General features: G+C 44.0%; 1 protein-coding gene across 7 annotated transcripts in view; it reads right to left on the bottom strand.

The window, feature by feature from the left end:
* The window catches only part of LOC106586808 (E3 ubiquitin-protein ligase Midline-1), a 79722-nt gene that overhangs the window by 30725 nt on the left and 27844 nt on the right, over positions 1–21153 (bottom strand). For 2 of the 7 annotated variants that reach the window (XM_014174476.2, XM_014174483.2), the window contains exon 1: positions 8138–8413. The exons of 3 other annotated variants lie outside the window; for them this stretch is intronic. The gene's annotated coding sequence lies outside the window, so the exon portion shown is untranslated. Of the gene's footprint in view, positions 1–1125; positions 1482–8137; positions 8414–21153 lie in introns of those variants that run through there. 2 more of the 7 variants (XM_014174482.2, XM_014174477.2) reach the window with 2 other exon arrangements.

Genomic DNA, 21153 nt, shown 5'->3' with positions numbered 1-21153 from the left:
TGACATGTCTGTCATCCTTTTTTAAATCTGATTTTATTATTTTTAACTAGGCAAGTCAGTAAAGAACAAATTCTTATTTACAATGACGGCCTACCCCCGGCCAAACCCGAATGACGCTGGGCCAATTGTGCGCCGCCCTATGGGACTCCCAATCACAGACAATTGTGATACAGCCTGGAATGGAACCAGGGTCTGTAGTGACGCCTCTAGCACTGAGATGTAGTACCTCAGACCGCTGTTATACAGCCTGGAATGGAACCAGGGTCTGTAGTGACGCCTCTAGCACTGAGACATAGTCCCTTAGACCGCTGCGCCACTCATAATGTGGGTAAGTATTACACAAAACAAACACAACTCGACTGACATGTACACTCTTACAAAGAAAAGGTGCTACAGTATATCTAGAACAATATTTATGAACTATTATTTGTCTGCACTGAACGGAGACTTAGTCATTTGCCAGGGGTGTTCAATCACACATGGCAGTTTATTTTAATGCTACTGTTGTATTGTAATTTTCTTTGAGGAAATATACAAAAATATTCTGATAAAAAGGTGTACCAAAAAAGGGTTCTGCGCTGCCCTCATAGGAGAACCCTTTGGAGAACCCCTTTTGGTTCCAGATAAAAACCCTTTTGGATTCCATGTGGAACCCTTTCCACAGAGGGTTCTACATGGAACCCAAAAGAGTTCTACCTGGAATCAAAAAGGGTTCTCCTGTGGGGACAGACTCAGAACCCTTTTCAGACCCTTTTTCCTAAGAGTGCACGCCTGAATGTTTTGGTATATTTCCTCAAAGCAAATTACAATACAACAGTAGCATGCAAATAAACTTCTATGTGTGACTGAACATCCCTGGCAAATGATTAAGTCTCCGTTCAGTGAAGACAAATAATAGTTCATAAATATTCAAAAAAGATCAAAGAGCTTTGCGTGAAGTGCAAATACTGTACATAAAGACAAATGTCCCAGCCTTGATGTCATCATACAAATGCCCTAGAGTTACACTGAAACCCTGTCAAAGTATACCGTGGCAGAAAGCCAGAGGAGAGTGCTCCACATAAACTACACCTTACTCCACTCCCCTTGAAAGTTTTCCATTCACACACAGTTTACTTTACCCACCGATGGATTTCGTCCCGCTTTGCACTGCAGAGACATTTCGGTTGAGGGGAAAACTTCTGACCAAAATCATGAAAACATATTAAAGGACATCAAAGGAAACCCCCCGTAACGAGGAGGTGGCGGTATGCAGTAACAGACGGTGGAGCATCCAGATGACAAAAGTCTTCGCAAGGCAGTAATCCTGCTGTACCGGAGCACGGCTGTCATTAACCAGGAACCAGAGTCAGAGAGCAAAAGGTAGCCAGCACAACAGGAAGACCTGCCCCACAACTCCAGGACAGACAGCTCCACCTACAGTAGGAGAGCTGGCCAGCAATCACTGGAAATACAGGCAGAGAGAGGAGAGAGAGAGACAGAGAGAGAGAGAGAGAGTAGAGAATAAAAGAGAGACAGAGAGAGAGAGAGAGAGAGTAGAGAATAAAAGAGAGACAAAGAGAGAGAGAGAGAGAGAGAGAGAGAGAGACAGCGAGAGAGAGTAGAGAATAAAAGAGAGGCAGAGAGCGAGAGAGACAGAGAGAGACAGAGAGAGAGAGACAGAGAGAAAGAGAGAGAGAGAGACAGAGAGAGAGAGCGAGAGAGAGAGAGAGAGAGAGGCAGGACATAAGCAGAGACGGAGTTCTCCAGGACCCCAGGGGTAGGCCTAGTCAGTGTAACTGGCCCTCACACAGGACAGGCAGGTCAGTGTCCTCTGTCCTCTGATCCCTGCCCTCTGAGCTGTAAACCAGAGAGGAGACAGAGAGGAGAGCGTCAGGATCAGTTTCCCTCTGTGACCGTCTCCTCTGCCTCTCTAGCGGCACAATGCTGCCCTGTGTGGTGAAACTGTTCTTAGCTCTGTCACCAGGGATTAAAAGCTGAGAAAGGCTGACGATACACATGCACACAAATACACACGCACGCAGGAACGCAGGCACGCACACTTATGTGCACACACAGACACACACAGGGGATGGGTTGAGATTGGAGCAGGGACAGGGGTCTCTGATTCCCTCTGCTTCCAAACAACAAGCTGACCTGGAACACAGGGATCACATCCCAATCTGAACTCTTTCTCCCTGCTCAAAACGTCAGTGTTTCTCAAATGTCTCACTGGGTTGAGGCAGTAAGCATACAAAGTTTCACAAAATCATCATTAGATTACAAAAGACAATGACAAAAGGTAAGAATTGCTGTTTCAAAGTGAAACTATTGCATTTCCAGACCCCTCCGCAAGACTAGTAAAATCTGTAAAAATGTCTCTCCACCACATAAAACTTCCCAGTGTGTTGATGATAAACCCTGTGTTAATCTGTTCCAGTGTGTTGATGATAAACCCTGTGTTAATCTGTTCCAGTGTGTTCATGATAAACCCTGTGTTGATGATAAACCCTGTGTTAATCTGTTCCAGTGTGTTCATGATAAACCCTGTGTTAATCTGTTCCAGTGTGTTCATGATAAACCCTGTGTTAATCTGTTCCAGTGTGTTCATGATAAACCCTGTGTTAATCTGTTCCAGTGTGTTCATGATAAAGCCTGTGTTAATCTGTTCCAGTGTGTTCATGATAAACCCTGTGTTAATCTGTTCCAGTGTGTTGATGATAAACCCTGTGTTAATCTGTTCCAGTGTGTTCATGATAAACCCTGTGTTAATCTGTTCCAGTGTGTTGATGATAAACCCTGTGTTAATCTGTTCCAGGGTGTTCATGATAAACCCTGTGTTAATCTGTTCCAGTGTGTGCATGATAAACCCTGTGTTAATCTGTTCCAGTGTGTTGATGATAAACCCTGTGTTAATCTGTTCCAGTGTGTTGATGATAAACCCTGTGTTAATCTGTTCCAGTGTGTTCATGATAAACCCTGTGTTAATCTGTTCCAGTGTGTAACATATGGTGTTGGAGATGGCATCGGAATGTCAATGGCATTCCCCTGTCTGATTTCCTGTGAGGCCTCCAGCTGTGCAGTAATGCCTGCTGTACTGTACTGTAGTCTAGTATACTGTAGTGTAGTGTACTGTTGTGTATTGCAGTGTAATGTAGTGTAGTGTGCTGTACTGTACCGTAGTGTAAAGTACGGTAGTGTAATGTAGTGTACGGTAGTGTACAGTAGTGTACTGTAGTGTACTGTATTGTACTGTAGTGTAAAGTACTGTACTGTACAGTACTGCAGTGTATTGCAGTGTAATGTAGTGTAATGTATTGTACTGTAGTGTAAAGTACTGTACTGTAATGTAATGTGTGCTGTACTGTTGTGTATTGTAGTGTAGTGTAATGTACTGTTGTGTAATGTAGTGTATGGTACTGTACTGTACTGTACTGTACTGTAGTGTACTGTAGTGTACTGTACTGTATTGTAGTGTACTGTATTGTAGTGTACTGTACTGTACTGTAGTGTAGTGTACTGTTAGGTAGTGTACTGTACTGTTATGTACTGTACTGTAGTGTATTGTAGTGTACTGTACTGTACTGTACAGTACTGTACTGTACTGTAGTGTACTGTAGTGTACTGTACTGTAGTGTACTGTATTGTAGTGTACTGTACTGTAGTGTACTGTACTGTAGTGTAGTGTACTGTTAGGTAGTGTACTGTAGTGTATTGTAGTGTAGTGTACTTTACTGTTAGGTGGTGTACTGTACTGTAGTGTATTGTAGTGTAGTGTAATGTACTGTTGTGTAATGTAGTGTACTGTAGTGTACTGTTGTGTACTGTACTGTACTGTACTGTACTGTTAGATAGTGTAATGTAGTGTACTGTAGTGTACTGTTGTGTAATGTAGTGTAATGTAGTGTACTGTACTGTTAGGTAGTGTAATGTAGTGTACTGTACTGTTAGGTAGTGTACTGTAGTGTATTGTAGTGTAGTGTAGTGTACTGTTAGGTAGTGTAATGTAGTGTACTGTAGTGTACTGTACTGTTAGATAATGTACTGTACTGTAGTGTATTGTGGTGTAGTGTACTGTACTGTAGTGTATTGTAGTGTAGTGTAATGTACTGTTGTGTAATGTACTGTAATGTAGTGTACTGTACTGTACTGTACTGTTAGGTAGTGTACTGTACTGTACTGTTAGGTAATGTACTGTACTGTACTGTACTGTTAGGTAGTGTACTGTACTGTACTGTTAGGTAGTGTACTGTACTGTACTGTTAGGTACTGTACTGGTGCATTTTAGTGTCAGTGTGTTTCAGTGGAGAAGAGTGAGGTTCATCTTCACACACCCGGGACCCAGAGGTTCCTAAAAACATGGTCCTAGATTCTTTCTACACCTATAGTAGCCTAACACATGCCTGCTATTTAAAAATAATGTTTTGTTATACACAAAGTCCTCTAGGAATAGTTTCATACGTACATTGGCCACAAGTATGCAACATTCATGCATAATACAAAATAAATTGATGGCATGCTCTGGAGTGGCGCAGCGGTTTAAGGCATTGCATCTCAGTGCAAGAGATGCCACTACAGTCCCTGGTTCGATTCCAGGCTGTATCACATTTGGCTGTGATTGGGAGTCCCATTAGGCGGCACACAATTGGCCCAGCGTCATCTGGGTTAGGGTTTGGCCGGGGTGTACCGTCATTGTAAATAACAATTTGTTCTTAACTGTTTTGCCTAGTTAAATTGAAAAAATGTGCTTATCTATGAGAAATATAACACTGAGTCAGCAGTCTCATCATACACAAAAATCATGCTGCATTAACTTGGATTAGTAAATGCATGGGTAGATCTGAATGATCAATTGCCTTGAAGCCAGCCCCCTGTCTGTCCACTGCCAGCAATGGAAAAATGTGAACTTTCCAATGGGGCCGGGACAGGCTCTACAACCAACCCGGGGGGGTTTGTCACCTACAGTCATTGGTTGGCACAAGACTCACAATCAATAGCCAATAGGACTGTGCATTCACGTGGCCTGAGAGAGAGAAACAGCACTTTTAAAAAGCCAACTAACACTGTCTAATGAGTAACCACATCTAGACACCGCCAGCCTAAAAAAGAGACCCACAGAGCTGTTGTCATAAAGGTTGTTAAATCCCCGACATCTAGTTTCAGCAGACCGGGCAAGATTAAGTGCAGGAAAGCCGATAATATACGCTTAATAATAGGATGAAGTGTAAATTGTTTATCCCCAGGGCCCAGGCATGCATGGTGGTGTAATTGCTGAACTACCAGAGAAACAGTAGACAGGGATAAGGTTCTCTGCATGTGGGCACTGACAGGTTTTCCAGTTGGATATATGCACAAATCAAGCATTAGTACTCTACTAAGCAATACGGTGCTTCCGTGAAACTGAATTTGAATATTAGAGCTTCTATTAAAGCTTACAGATGTAGGATTTTAATTTGAGTGAGTTTGCTACAGCAGTAAAATTACAAAACTTTACAACCTTTTTAAACCTTGAATACACTACAACTTTGCAATTCCTGCTATGCATGAAAATTCTCAGCAGCAGAAGAGTGATCAAATTAAGATCCTACATCTGTATAACTAAATAGATTTATTTTAAACGAGAGTCATACTTGGATTGTTTTTTCTCTCAACTCAAGCTCTTTCTAATCAGCTTTGCCACGCTATTTGATCATCTCTAATGACGGCCTTTATCCATGTATTCATCATTAGAGAGAGAGAGAACTTGCTCTTTTTCCCGGGGCAGATACCATACATGTTTATCTGTAATCCTGTTTTTGTGGCGTATCTGTGACCAATGTGTGGGCTGGCTCTGCCCCCTAAAGCACTTGTGTGGCCTGGCTCTGCCCCCTAAAGCAGCTGGTTCAATAGAGCGGTCCAACAGCCCCCTCCTGTCAAGGCTGACATCAAGTCTGACATTTCAATGTGAAATCTCAAACTTTAGAGGCCTTTTTTAAACCTTGAATACACTACAAGTTTGCATATCCTGCTGTGCAGGACATTTTTCAGCAGCAAAAGAGTGATCAAATTAAGATTCTACATATGTATTGACTGTGACATGACAATAGGTATTTCCTTTGTTTAGTATTGATGTCTTGATGAGGGATTTTGATTACAATGTGTGCCAATAAACAATAGCCTACAGTAAGGAGTGTACATGTAAAAATACAATATTACAGTTACGAAATGCAACCAGCTGAAGGAGATACACTGCAAAGGAGTTTGTGTGCATTTGAGAGAGACAATCCAATGTGGATTTGACCATAGATAAGAAATTGGAAACAGAGGCCACTAGTTGGATTGAACCATTGCCAGTTAGCCTTTAGCCAGCCAAGCAGTCAAGCAGCTTTAGAACAGAGGGTCTGTTAGCTACGCCTTCTGCTGGCAGGGCCAGTCTTTCTGTAGGTCATAGGTCATCCTGGTCAGTTATCAGAACAGCCAAACTCTCCCATTTCCTCTCTGCGGCTTGGCAGGTGGCATCAGCAGGAAAATAGCGTTTTCTTTCCATGACCACATGAACTTTCACTGAATCCCCCCCAGACTCATTATTTTCCAGCAAAGCCCTGGCCCAGCATAGATTTAATGATAACAGAATTGGTTGCAGTTGGATTGCACTAATCTCGTATTCCAATCGTATGATTAAAATATAATCTAATGTTCTCCCTTGATCCCAAAATACTGTACAAAGTACTCACTGGATTAAAATGAGGGTTTATTATGCATCATTGAAATTACTTAAAAAATGTATGGATTAACAAAGTACATATTTTGTAATTCTTATACATAAAGTGTACAGTTTATATTGCTGCATAGTGATTTCAGATTACCACATATAAATTGATGGGCATTTTAGCCACTACAAAACAGAGGTAAGAGAGGGACACCTAGTGGCTGACATGTAAACCGCATGACACTGACAATCCCTGACAAATTGGACTATTTAAACTGATGATAAATCATGCACTATGCACACAGACTGCCATAATACTGATCTATATTAGTGTCAAACAAAACGTTACGGATGTAGACTCCCAAAGTCATTATTCACTATCCCGCCTGTACCTTTCCTTGTTGACCTCTTTCAACAACTAGGCTACAATCAACCTAAACAAATCATTCACACACTGACACGGTTTCCATGGGGATACATGTGATCTAAGAGTGAATACAGAGAAAAGTCAGGCATTCCTCTGTTCCACTGGGAGATAGTTAGTTACTAATTAATCAAGAAAACCCCAGGCTCCAACAAGTCTCCATTTTATACTTATAAAATAATAAAGTAATAAGGAAGTACACAGATAAGCTCTGTTCTAAAACTACAGGCAATATTTTGTTACAATAGTACTGCTTTGAAGCTAGACAGGCAACTCAGATTGCAAACACTGCTATATTTCACTTGTGTTTATCTTATCTTAAGTAGTAAAAGACATTTGGTGGGGCATTGGGACACCGGGATATTCTCATTTTCCTGTTAGCATATAACTCTCATACTGTGGAACAAACTGACAATGTTATTGGTAATAAACTTTTGAAAAAGAGGAGCTTCACTCAACGCAGAAATAGCTTTCATTGACATGTGTGAGAGCAAGACAAGAATTCTATGAACTGAACAACAATAAATGCTGATATTCCAACTGCATTCTGAAAATGGAATGTTTGATAAAAAAAAGAGGCTACACTTCTTAGGATTGATCTAACTCATAAATAATGTTTTCGTGACAATCAAGGTGGTAAACCTTGGTATTGGTATCAGCACTGAAGTTGACACACCAGCTTTCCTAATCACAACATTCGCAGCTTTAGAATGAGTCACGTCAAAAGAATGAAGATCACAGACAATCCATTGCACATGATCACAACATTTTGCCGTGTTGTTGCCTCCCTCAACCCGCTGTGTTATTCTACACTCTGTGATGTCACTTTCATAATTCAACCATAATGGAATTTTCTGAGTGCAGAACAGCAGAGTGACATCAGCTTTTGAACTACGCCCTGCCTCGAGGCTGAGTCAACATTTTGCTCCCAAACATGTCAACACACTGACACCGAAACACTTACAGCACACAGACACCACTTGTTTCTGTGTAAGAAAATATGCAAACCTGAAGATAAAGTAAGCAGTAACCTCTTTTTTTTTTACCTGCCACATGGTTAAAATCCCATTATCCACAAACAGGGGGAAATAAGAAATGTCTCACAGTTGACGAGTCCGGCAACTCTACACTATAACAGGCCAATCCACTGCAACGCTCTGGAAGAACAGGCTGACACGTCTGTTTTTACCTTCAGTACCAGTATTGACTCGTCTGTTTTTACCTCCAGTACCAGTATTGACTCTTCTGTGAGTTTCTGGCCCTCTAGGAAGGTTGAAACTGTCTGCCGTGGGCTGCAAACTAACCAATCACACAGACGGGGGAGGGACCTCTGGAGAGGTGGGTGTGTCTGCTCAGGGATTGTGAGCTGAGAAGCTTTGCTGTGTTCAGAAAGTATTTCCAAAACGGCACATATGGTGTTACTAGAGAATGTTTATATAATCCAATAAGCATTCATCATAATGTATGTGGTTTCAGTGACTTGCTGTTGACTTATATAGAAACACAGCAGGTAGAGCCACGTTATCAATCCTGTATTTCCCACAATGATTATTATTCAACGCAACACGCCAATGTCCATGTAGTTGATGAAAAACACATAACACTGTCACAATGTGAGGTGGTGGGTCTCATCCCAGTCCAATGTGAGGTGGTGGGTCTCATCCCAGTCCAATGTGAGATGGTGGGTCTCATCCCAGTCCAATGTGAGGTGGTGGATCTCATCCCAGTCCAATGTGAGGTGGTGGGTCTCATCCCAGTCCAATGTGAGATGGTGGGTCTCATCCCAGTCCAATGTGAGGTGGTGGGTCTCATCCCAGTCCAATGTGAGGTGATGTGTCTCATCCCAGTCCAATGTGAGGTGGTGGGTCTCATCCCAGTCCAAGGTGAGGTGGTGGGTCTCATCCCAGTCCAATGTGAGGTGGTGGGTCTCATCCCAGTCCAATGTGAGATGGTGGGTCTCATCCCAGTCCAATGTGAGGTGGTGGGTCTCATCCCAGTCCAATGTGAGATGGTGGGTCTCATCCCAGTTCAATGTGAGGTGGTGGGTCTCATCCCAGTCCAATGTGAGATGGTTGCTCCCATCCCAGTCCAATGTGAGGTGGTGGGTCTCATCCCAGTCCAATGTGAGGTGGTGGGTCTCATCCCAGTCCAATGTGAGGTGGTGGGTCTCATCCCAGTCCAATGTGAGGTGGTGGGTCTCATCCCAGTCCAATGTGAGGTGGTGGGTCTCATCCCAGTCCAATGTGAGATGGTGGGTCTCATCCCAGTCCAATGTGAGGTAGTGGGTCTCATCCCAGTCCAATGTGAGATGGTTGCTCTGATCCCAGTCCAATGTGAGGTGGTGGGTCTCATCCCAGTCCAATGTGAGATGGTGGGTCTCATCCCAGTCCGATGTGAGGTAGTGGGTCACATCCCAGTCCAATGTGAGATGGTTGGTCTCATCCCAGTCCAATGTGAGGTGATGGGTCTCATCCCAGTCCAATGTGAGGTAGTGGGTCTCATCCCAGTCCAATGTGAGATGGTTGGTCACATCCCAGTCCAATGTGAGGTGGTGGGTCTCATCCCAGTCCAATGTGAGATGGTGGGTCTCATCCCAGTCCAATGTGAGGTGGTGGGTCTCATCCCAGTCCAATGTGAGATTGTGGGTCTCATCCCAGTCCAATGTGAGGTGGTGGGTCTCATCCCAGTCCAATGTGAGGTGGTGGGTCTCATCCCAGTCCAATGTGAGATGGTTGGTCTCATCCCAGTCCAATGTGAGATGGTGTGTCTCATCCCAGTCCAATGTGAGGTGGTGGGTCTCATCCCAGTCCAATGTGAGTTGGTGGGTCGCATCCCAGTCCAATGTGAGATGGTGGGTCTCATCCCAGTCCAATGTGAGGTGGTGGGTCTCATCCCAGTCCAATGTGAGATGGTGGGTCTCATCCCAGTCCAATGTGAGATGGTGGGTCTCATCCCAGTCCAATGTGAGATGGTGGGTCTCATCCCAGTCCAATGTGAGATGGTGGGTCTCATCCCAATCCAATGTGAGATGGTGGGTCTCATCCCAGTCCAATGTGAGGTGGTGGGTCTCATCCCAGTCCAATGTGAGGTGGTGGGTCTCATCCCAGTCCAATGTGAGATGGTTGGTCTCATCCCAGTCCAATGTGAGATGGTGTGTCTCATCCCAGTCCAATGTGAGGTGGTGGGTCTCATCCCAGTCCAATGTGAGTTGGTGGGTCGCATCCCAGTCCAATGTGAGATGGTGGGTCTCATCCCAGTTCAATGTGAGGTGGTGGTTCTCATCCCAGTCTTAGGGAAACACTATACAGCCCAGTGACAAATAGCCAAACAAAACAATGAATGATGTCACCATGCATCATTACACCTGTACAGAATGAGACTAGTGGCCTAACAGAGCAGAAACACTCACAGTGGAACGAAAGCTAGACTTCCATGGTAAAGAGTTATCAGGATCATATTGGCTGTGCTGTTTACCACCGTGAATACATTAGATTCTGTATGAAAATGGTGTGTTTACAGTCACAACAAAATATTTACATCATCCTCGATGGCATCATGATCATAATACTGAGGTGATGGTAAAGCCAAACACTGGGAAGTTTTATCTTGACTTTCATTAAACTTCACAAGCCACTTGTCAGTTTCTCGCACTGAACACACCCTCATTCCATCTTCCCATGTAAACACACTGAATGGACATGGAGACACAGCAGAATGTATCTGTGGTTGAAACAGTTGACTGAGACAGTGTTGAAAGTCTCCTCAGTTTGTTGACACCAGTTCCACCGCTCTCTCTCTCTGTGGTCATGTGGAAAAATGCACCCTCTCTAAACGTCTGCAGCTACTAGACATGTTTGGCAGCCGCCCGTTGATGAAATCACATCGTACAACATCTGATCAATGCTAAACCCTGGCCTCCATCCCACATCCATAGGCAAAGGCTGATGTATGTCCCGTATCTCAGCTCACACGTTCCACTACCTGGGATGACCTTTTATCAATGACCTCATGGGATCACTAAGGCTCTCTCCCAAAATGGCACCCTATTCCCTATTTAGTGCACTACTTTTGACCAGGGGCCCATAGAGCTCTGGTCAAAAGTAGTGCACTATATAGGGAATAGGGTACCATTTCAGATGCAAAATATGACTATTGATAACTCGTAATAAGACCCCGTGTTAGTTTGCAGCGCAAAGGCCCCAGAACAGCATGCTGGCTACAGAGCTCTGGCAGTAATCCATTCAGATTGGTCGTTACCCATCGCAGAACCCCTGCCATGAGAACACTTACGTTCATGTTTTCTTTCTCACTTCAGAAAGCTATGAAAATGTAATCCAGTTTTCTATGGGTTGAGAAAAGATTGATTAATGAATACAAATATTTCAGTGGCCCATTGCACTAGACTAGAGCAACTACCCACTGGGCACACACTGGTTGAATCAATGTTGTTTCTATGTCATTTCAATGAAATTACATTGAACCAACTTGGAAAAGACGGTGAATTGATGTCTGCCCAGTCAGTAGGGTTACGATGATGACATTACTTTTTTTTTTAAGTAGGGGCATGGATCAGAAAATCAGTCAGTATCTGGTGTGGCCACCATTTGCCTCATGCAGCGTGACACATCTCCTTCGCATAGAGTTGATCAGGCTGTTGATTGTGGCCTGTGGAATGTTGTCCAATAATTTTTAATGGCTGTGTGAAGTTGCTGGATATTGGCGGAAACTGGAACATGCTGTCGTAAACGTTGATCCAGAGAATCTCAAACATGCTCAACGGGTGACATGTCTGGTGAGTATGCAGGCCATGGAAGTATTGCGACATTTTCAGCTTCCAGGAATTGTGTACAGATCCTTGCGACATGGGGCCATGCATTATCATGCTGAAACATGAGGTGATGTCAGTGGATGATGAATAGCACAACAATGGGCCTGAGGATCTCGTCAAGGAATCTCTGTGCCTTCAAGTTAAAATGCAATTGTTTTCATTATCCGTAACTTATACCTGCTCATAATATAACCACCGCCACCATGGTGCACTCTGTTCACAATGTTGACATCAGCAAACCACTCACCCACACAACACCATACACATTGTCTGCCATCTGCCCGGTACAGTTGAAACCGAGATTCATCTGTGAAGAGCACACTTCTCCAGCGTACCAGTGGCCATCGAAGGTGAGCATTTGCCCACTGAAGTCGGTTACGACGCCAAACAGCAGTCAGGTCAAGACCCTGGTGAGGATGATGAGCACGCAGATGAGCTTCCATGAGATGGTTTCAGACAGTTTGTGCAGAAATACTTCGATTGTGCAAACCCACAAATTCATCAGCTGTCCAGGTGGCTCATCTCGGACCATCCTGCAGGTAAAGAAGGCGGATGTGGAAGTCCTGGGCTGGCGTGGTCACATGTGGTCTGCGGTTGTGAGGCCGGTTGGACGTACTGCCAAATTCTCTAAAACGACATTGGAGGCGGTTTATGGTACAGAAATTAACATTAAAGTATCTGGAAACAGTTCTGGTGGAAATTCCTGATGTTTTGAGGGAGCGTGCCAATTGCACGCTCCCTCAAAACTTGATATATCTGTGACATTGTGTTGTGGGACAAAACTGCACATTTTAGAGTGGCCTTTTATTGTCCCCTGCACAAGGTGCACCTGTGTAATGACCATGCTGTTTAATCAGCCTCTTGATATGCCACACCTGTCAAGTGGATGGATTCTCACTAACAGGGATGTAAACAAATTTGTGCACACAATTTGAATGAAATTTGTGAGAATTGTCGTGTCTTTACTGTCATTAATAAGGTGATGACGATTATTTTCTCAAATCAATTAACTATGTTTAATTATTACAATGATTAAATTAATCCTGTAACAATTAACTTATCAGCGATCTTGGTGAACCACGGAAAAAGTTTATTTAGCGAGTTACCGTTTCCCGAAATAACTCTTAAAGATATAAAGATCTCTTACATTTCCGTCATCAATCAGTCATTAATTAATTTACCTTCAGTCTCATTCTGGATGTCGCAAAATCCTTGGATATCTGCACAACCCTAGCATAAGTGATGAATCAGCGATATACACATAGGCTTAATTATTTATTTACTAACTAACTAAATAATCACAGAAAATGACATAAACGCACAAACAGAATAACTTACACATTGATTACTACATAATGCAATGAAAAGTCTCTAGTGGACTGAACAGATATGACGGCTTGTTACACAAAATGGCGGATGCAAAAGAGAGGGAAAGTGAGTGGCATGTAAGAAAGAGCTGGAGAAAAAGGGAAAGGACTTCACTAACGTACATAAAGCTGAGAACTATGCTCATGGAAATGCGAATACTTTGCACATGAACGGCCGCTCATTTGAAAGAATTGCAATGTACACATTTACGTGTGTATGTCTTTGTTGTCTCTCTATTGAAATTGATGGTCCGTCTGGGGAGTAATTTGACTGGAAGTCTCTGGTTTGTTCACCAGGGATCAAAGTCTTTTGTAGTTGTAGCTCTGTTATAATGCATACATCAGACGTACCAATGGTCGTTTGATAGGGAAATGTTCTATAGAATGGATCTTTCAGAGTACCACCTGGTGGTTCTCAGTCGCGTTTACTAGACTAAAGTACTTAAACAGCTGCAGAGGGAATGTTCCTGTATAGTCTTCATCTTCTTCACTTGAGAAAGTTTCAGAGTTTCTAACCATTTTGTTCCTTTCAGCTCACGCTGTCCGTGTACTGGTCTTGTAGTGTCTAATCATTCGTGACGTCCGGTTCACACTGTCTGCCTGCTTGGTCTTTAGTTTTAAACTATTTCTCAGCCATGTGGCCACTGCTTTATGCTATCTGGTCTATAGAGATTTTCTTCTCCTCTGTTGAAAGTTTCAGAGCGTCTAACCATTTCGTACCTTCCAGCTCACGCTGTCGGTCCCACTGGTCTGATGTAAATTTCATCACGGTTCCTTTTATGCACTCCGGAAAAAAGGTTGTTCCATTACGCCGACATAATGTCTGTGCTCACGTGGGTGTGGTCACTGACTGGTTAAGACTTCATATGAAAAACATTTCTGTCATTTAGAAGGCTAACATCACATTACATCTTCTCATAAATAGTTTCACATTTAATCGTATAAGTTCCACAACATCTAGATGTGAATCTGATCACTAGGAAATATACACATTCAGAGATACAGTTACGTTGTTCTACTGTCCTTAGTTACATCAGAAATTAGTAATGAATTCAACATGATTGTTCTTTAAGTACCCACGAACCCTTTCAACCATTTGGATTACAGAAATACTGTTTCATTATCCAACCTTGGATGTCACCGTACTACAAAATCTCTCTCTGTTGTAACAAAGGGATTTTTTTACTTCCCTTTCATTGTGTGGGAGAGAGAGAGTTCCTGCAGCAATTTAGACCGTCATAAAGCGTCCAACTTCACCCCTCTCCCCCTCTGTGGGAGAGAGAGGGGGGGGGATCTGGCTCCTATGATCCTCACCCAAAAGGGAAAGTCATGTCAGAATGGAACATTTCTGGGATTTTTTATTTCAGCTCATGGAAGATGGAACCAACACTTTACATGTTGCATTCATATTTTTGTCCAGTGTAGTTGATTTTGCGAACTCATCAAAACAGAATCTTCCGAGATAAATAGTGGGTGAGTGGACAGTGCACTGCACACTGCATGGCATCTGTCATGGAAATCTGCCTCAATATGACGTTGATGGCCTACAGTAATCCTCTTAAACGTTAAGTCCACTATTTGGGTGACTTTGAGCGATTCTGGACCAGTTCTGACCAACATATTTCTATACAGAGCGCTCTGTGAATTGCTCCGTGACATCTCTGGTTGTCCTGCTCCGCTCTCATCTGAGACACAGGTTGCGTTCCTCTGCCCAGATCTTACCATGCCAGGATAGGTATTTTACGCATTCATCTAACCGCATCATATGTTACAGCAATCTGTCAGTCGATGACACAGTCGATGATGTGGCACGCAACCATTGGTTGATGCACGCAATGTCTGAGCAGGGGAACCCGACCACAGTATGTGAAATCTGACACCTCATTTGAGTAAGTAGCGACATGTCACATTTTCTGGCCTATCCAGACAAAGGATAGAACTCCATTGGCTGTGAACCTCACAGCTCCACTTACAATATGGCATACGAAACGGGAGACTCTAGAGCAGGGGTATTCAACTCTTACCCTACGAGGTCCGGAGCCTGCTGGTTTTCTGTTCTACCTTATAATTAATCGCACACACACCTGGTGTCCCAGGTCTAAATCAGTCCCTGATTAGAGGGGAACATTGAAAAAATGCAGTGGAACTGGCTTCGAGGTCCAGAGTTGAGTTTGAGGGCTCTAGCGGTTACAGCAAACATAGTCTCATCTCGCTGTGATGTTCTCAGATGGATTTAGAATTGAAACAAGACTACTTTCTCTTAGTCACAGATGGCCAAAATCAATGTGTGCTTAAAGCTGAAGTTGTTAACGAGCCAGCAGGCATTTGAATGGTTCCAATTGTATATTGTCACTAAGTAAGCGCCGACAGACATGGCAGCTCTACGTCTAGCTCCTAAGCAACTTTGCTGTATTTAGTTTTTTGTGTGTGTTATTTCTTACATTATTAGCTCAGAACGTTTTTTGTGTTATTACATACTGCTGGGACACAACTTATGGATACCAGAGCAGTGGTAACTCACCAGCATTACGACCAGGAATACGACTTTCCCGAATTGGATCCTTTGTTTGTACCCCCCAGGGCAATTGAACTGAAGTCCCAGAGGCTGCTCCAAGATGCCGCCGGCGGAGAAGAGGTATTTGGAGTGGATTTCTAGTCCGGCTCAGGAGGCGTGCACACCATCCACCGCTTACGAGTATATTACTCGCTCTTGGTCAGTCACTGGACAATAAAGTAGACGAGCTCAGGGCGAGGTTCTCCTTCCAGAGAGACATCAGGGACTGTAACATACTCTATATCACGGAATCCTGGCTCTCTCGGGATATACTGTCCCCATCCATACAGCCAGCTGGGTTCTCAGTACATCGCGCAGACAGGAATAAAGAACTCTCCCGGAAGAAGAAGCGCGGGGGTGTATGTTTCATGATTAACTACTCATGGTGTGATTGTGATAACATAGTCCTTTTGTTCACCCGACCTAGAATACCTCACAATCAAATGACAATCATATTACCTCCCAAGAGAATTCCCTTCGTCTATAGTCACAGCCCTCAAGCCGATACCACGACGGCCCTCAAGGAACTACACTGGACTTTATGCAAACTGGAAACCACATATCCTGAGGTCGTATTTATTGTAGCTGGGTATTTTAACTAAGCAAATTTGAGGAAAACGCTACCGAAGTTCTGGAAAAACACTCAATTACAGAAAATTCCCCTTTCGAGATGCCTACAAGGCCCTCCCCCGCACTCCCTTCGGCAAATCAGATCACGACTCCATCTTCTTCTTCTTCAGTGGGGTTTATTGGCGGTTGGCATCCAATGTCATGGTGCATTACCATTCTGGAGTGTGGGCCAGAGACAGGGAGAATCTAAATCCTACCTGCCAGCCCCGTTGCTCTTAAAAAAAGATAACAAAATATTTGAGACTATGTTTAATGACGTTCTACTCAATATACTCTTTAAACTAATTTCCTGAATCCCCTTCTCCCTGATACTATATCTCAGCCTCTCTCTCTCCCTCTGATACTGCCCACACTGTAGCAATACATGCTCAACTGTCTCGGTTTCGTGGCAATAATCACAATTTCCTGTTGGATGCTTTCCTATCACACTTAAGGTCTTATTCAACTGGCTGTGTCCCACCCTTAATCTTGTCCCTTCCTGCCGTCCTGGTCTCCCTGACTCTCCTCTGTATTTGAAATAAATGCCTGCCCTTAGTATCTCTGCGCCACTACTGTCCATATCAGGCTTTTTGCCTCTGCCTTGCTCATGGAAACTACAACCTTAACATCCCCAGTACTAAGTGCTTGTTTAGCCAGTACATCAACTGGCTCATTCTCCTCCACCCCCACATGGGCTGGGACCTAAGTAAATCTTATCTGTATACTCATTACTCTAATCCTGCAATGGGTTTGTAGCACCTCATAAAACATGTCTTGTCTGCTATGTGAGCTAAAGGACTAGAGACTCATCAACACTGCACATGAATCAGAGCAAATAACTACTCTGTCTGGCTTAACTTCCTCCACCCACTGCAAGGCCAACAGTATAGTCATCAGCTCCACCGTATATAGAGCCAGATGATCTGTAATACGTTTCCTGACTTCCTCCACCCACTGCAAAGGCCAACAGTATAGTCATCAGCTCCGCCGTATATACAGCCAGATGATCTGTAATACGTTTCCTGACTTCCTCCACCCACTGCAAGGCCAACAGTATGTCCATCAGCTCCTCCGTATATACAGCCAGATGATCTGTAATACGTTACCTGACTTCCTCCACCCACTGCTAGGCCAACAGTATAGTCATCAGCTCCGACGTATATACAGCCAGATGATCTGTAATACGTTTCCTGACTTCCTCCACCCACTGCAAGGCAAACACTATGGCCATCAGCTCTGCCGTATATACAGCCAGATGATCTGTAATATGCTTCCTGACTTCCTCCACCCACTGCAAGGCCAACAGTATAGTCATCAGCTCCGCCGTATATACAGCCAGATGATCTGTAATACGTTTCCTGACTCTCACCCCACATTCCTGCACTTCAAATGCTGACCCAGTACGTCCTGTCATTGGATCTTTTGAACCATCTGTGTAAATGGCCACAACATCCTGATACACAAAATCCAGACGTCTATTAAATAAATCAGATGGATCATCACCCTCCCTATCTTTCTGTAGTCTCTCCAACACTTCTAGATGAACTACTGGAGGCGGGAGTAGCCATGGTGGATTTACAGGAATAGCTACCGTTGGACTAAACTCTCTTCCATACAGTCCCATCTCCTTCGCCTGGGTATTACCCTCCCACCCAAAGCTCATGTTCTGTCTTCGCTCATGTTCCAAGCATGCCTGTAAAATCCCTTTCCAGGATGAGACACCCCATGTCCCTGTAGGTTGACCCAATAATTCATTGCCAGATGCTGTCTCCTAATCTGCAATGGCATTTCCCCCATCTCCACCTGTAGTGCAGCAACTGGGGAGGTCAGAAACGCCACACTACTGAGTCCTTTCCCCTGTATGACATCTAGCCTTTCCATTAAGGTCCAGGCTGCCGAACCATACGCTATACTGCCATAGTCTATTACAGATCAGATCAATGCAACATACATGGTCCTGAATGAGAAACGCGCAGCCCCCCCTCTCCTTCCCCGTCAGACAGCACATCACATTTAGCGCCTTCTTACACTTTCCCACCGCTCTCTCAATGTGTTCTGCCCAGGTCAGTCTAGTGTCAAAGTACACCCCAAGGAACCTGAAGGGCCCCACCCTCTCCAAGTTTCTCCCATATAACCTCAAGCATACCTCATCTCCCACCTTACCCCTGGTAAAGAACACTGTCTAAATTCTCTACAGAGAACCTGAATTCCAACATTAATGCCTACCACTCTACCTCATCAATAGCTTCCTGTACCTTCCTGACTACGTAAGGCACATGTCTTCCTCTCTTACATAAGGCCACATCATCTGCAAATAATAACCTCCCAATATCCGGCCACACCTGAGAGTAAACATCATTGATCATGATTTCACGACTCCATTTTTCTCCTCCCTTCCTATAGGCAGAAACTCTATTCAAGGTCTATTCAACGTTGGTCTGACCAATCGGAATCCATGCTTCAAGATTGTTTTGCTCACGCAGACTGAGATATGTTCCGGATAGCCTTTAAGAATAACATTGACGTATACACGGACACAGTAACGAGGTTCACCAGAAAGTGTATAGGGGATGTTGTTCACACTGTGACTATTAAAACCTAAACAAACCAGAAACTGTGGATAGATGGCAGCATTAGCGCAAAACTGAAAGCACGAACCACGATATTTTACCATGGCAAGGTGACTGGTAATATGGTTGAACACAAACAGTGTAGTTTTTCCCTCCGTAAGTCACAATTCAATGGCTGAGACACGAGACGTCTGTGGCAGGGTCTACAGACAATCACAGATTACAAAGGGAAAACCAGCCACGTTGTGGACACCAACGTCTTGCTCCAGGACAAGCTAAACATCTTCTTCGCCTACTTTGAGGATAACATAGTGCCATCGACACGGCCCGCTCCCAAGGACTGTGGGCTCTCATTCTCAGTGGCTGACGTGAGTAAGACATTTAAGCGTGTTAACCCTCGCAAGGCTGCCGGCCCAGACGGCATCCCTAGACGCGTCCTCAGAGCATGTGCAGACCAGCTGGCTGGACATATTCAATCTCTCCCATTCCCAGTCTGCTGTCCTCACTTGCTTCAAGATGTCCTCCATTGTTCCTGTACCCTAGAAAGCAAAAGGTAACTGATCTACATGACTATCGCCCAGTAGCACTCACTTCTGTGATCATGAAGTGCTTTGAGAGGCTAGTGAAGGATCATATCACCTCTACCTTACCTGACACCCTAGACCCACTTCAATTCGCTCTGCACACTGCCATATCCCATCTGGACAAGAGGAATACCTTTGTAAGAATGCTGTTCATTGACTATAGCTCAGCCTTCAACACCATAGTACCCTCCAAGCTCATCATTAAGCTCAGGGTCCTGGGTCTGAACCCTGCCCTGTGCAACTGGATCCTGGAATTCCTGATGGGCCGCCCCCAGGTGGGGAAGGTAGGAAACAACACCTCCACCTCGCTGATCCTCAACACAGGGGCCCCACAAGGGTGCGTACTCAGCCCCCTCCTGTACTCCCTGTTCACCCATGACTGTGTGGCCACGCACGCCTTCAACTCAATCATCAAGTTTGCAGACAACACAACAGTGGTAGGCCTAATTATCAACAATGACGAGACAGCCTACATGGAGGAGGTGAGGGCCCTGGCGGAGCGGTGCCAGGAAAATAACCTCTCTTCAATGTCAACAAAATGAAGGAGCTGATCGTGGACTTCAGGAAACAGCAGAGGGAGCACGCCCCTATCCACATCGACGGGACCGCATTGGAGAAGGTGAAAAGGTTCAAGTTCCTCTGCATACACATCACTGACAATTTGAAATGGTCCATCCACACAGAGGTGCAAAAGCACCTCTTCAACCTCAGGAGGCTGAAGAAATTTGACTTGGCCTCTAAGACCCTCACGAACTTTTGCAGATGCACAATTGAGAGCATCCTCTCCAGAGGATGGTGGGGTCTGCCCAACGCATCACTGTGCACACTGCCTGCCCTCTAGGACACCTACAGCACCCGATGTAACAGGAAGGCCAAGAAGATCAACAAGATCAACACTCGAGCCACTGCCTGTTCTCCCCGCTATCATCCAGTAGGTCGAGGTCAGTGCAGGTGCATCAAAGCTGGGACCGAGAGACTGAAAAACAGCTTCTATCTTAAGGCCATAAGACTGTTAAATAGCCATCACTAGCCGGCTACCACCCAGTTACTCAACCTTGCACCTTTGAGGCTGCTGCTCTATATACATAGACATGGAATCCCTAGCCATTTTAATAATTGAACACTAGTCACTTAAATAATGTTTACATACTGCTTTAATCATCTCATATGTATATACTGTATTCTATTCTACTGTATTTTAATCAATGCCAATCCGACATTGCTCGTCATAATATTTATATATTTCTTAATTCCATTCTTTTACTTTTAGATTTGTGTGTATTGTTGTGAATTGTTGGATTCTGCTGCACTGTTGGACCTAAGAACACAAGCATTTCGCTACACCCACAAAGCATCTGCTAAATATGTGTATGTGACCAATAAAATTTGATTTGTTGATATTTATTTTACAGTTATAAGAAAGGTTGTTTATAATTAGATTCTTACTATATTTAGAAATTATTTTGATTATTTCAAGCCCCCACTTTTGTTGTATAGGAAAACAATAATATGTGACTAGTTTTACCAGAAAGGTGATATTATAATCTTTC

Source organism: Salmo salar, chromosome ssa25, assembly GCF_905237065.1.
Source record: "Salmo salar chromosome ssa25, Ssal_v3.1, whole genome shotgun sequence".
NCBI lineage: Eukaryota > Metazoa > Chordata > Actinopteri > Salmoniformes > Salmonidae > Salmo > Salmo salar.
Note: the sequence above shows the minus strand (reverse complement) of the source record. Positions and strands in the feature narration are given on the sequence as shown.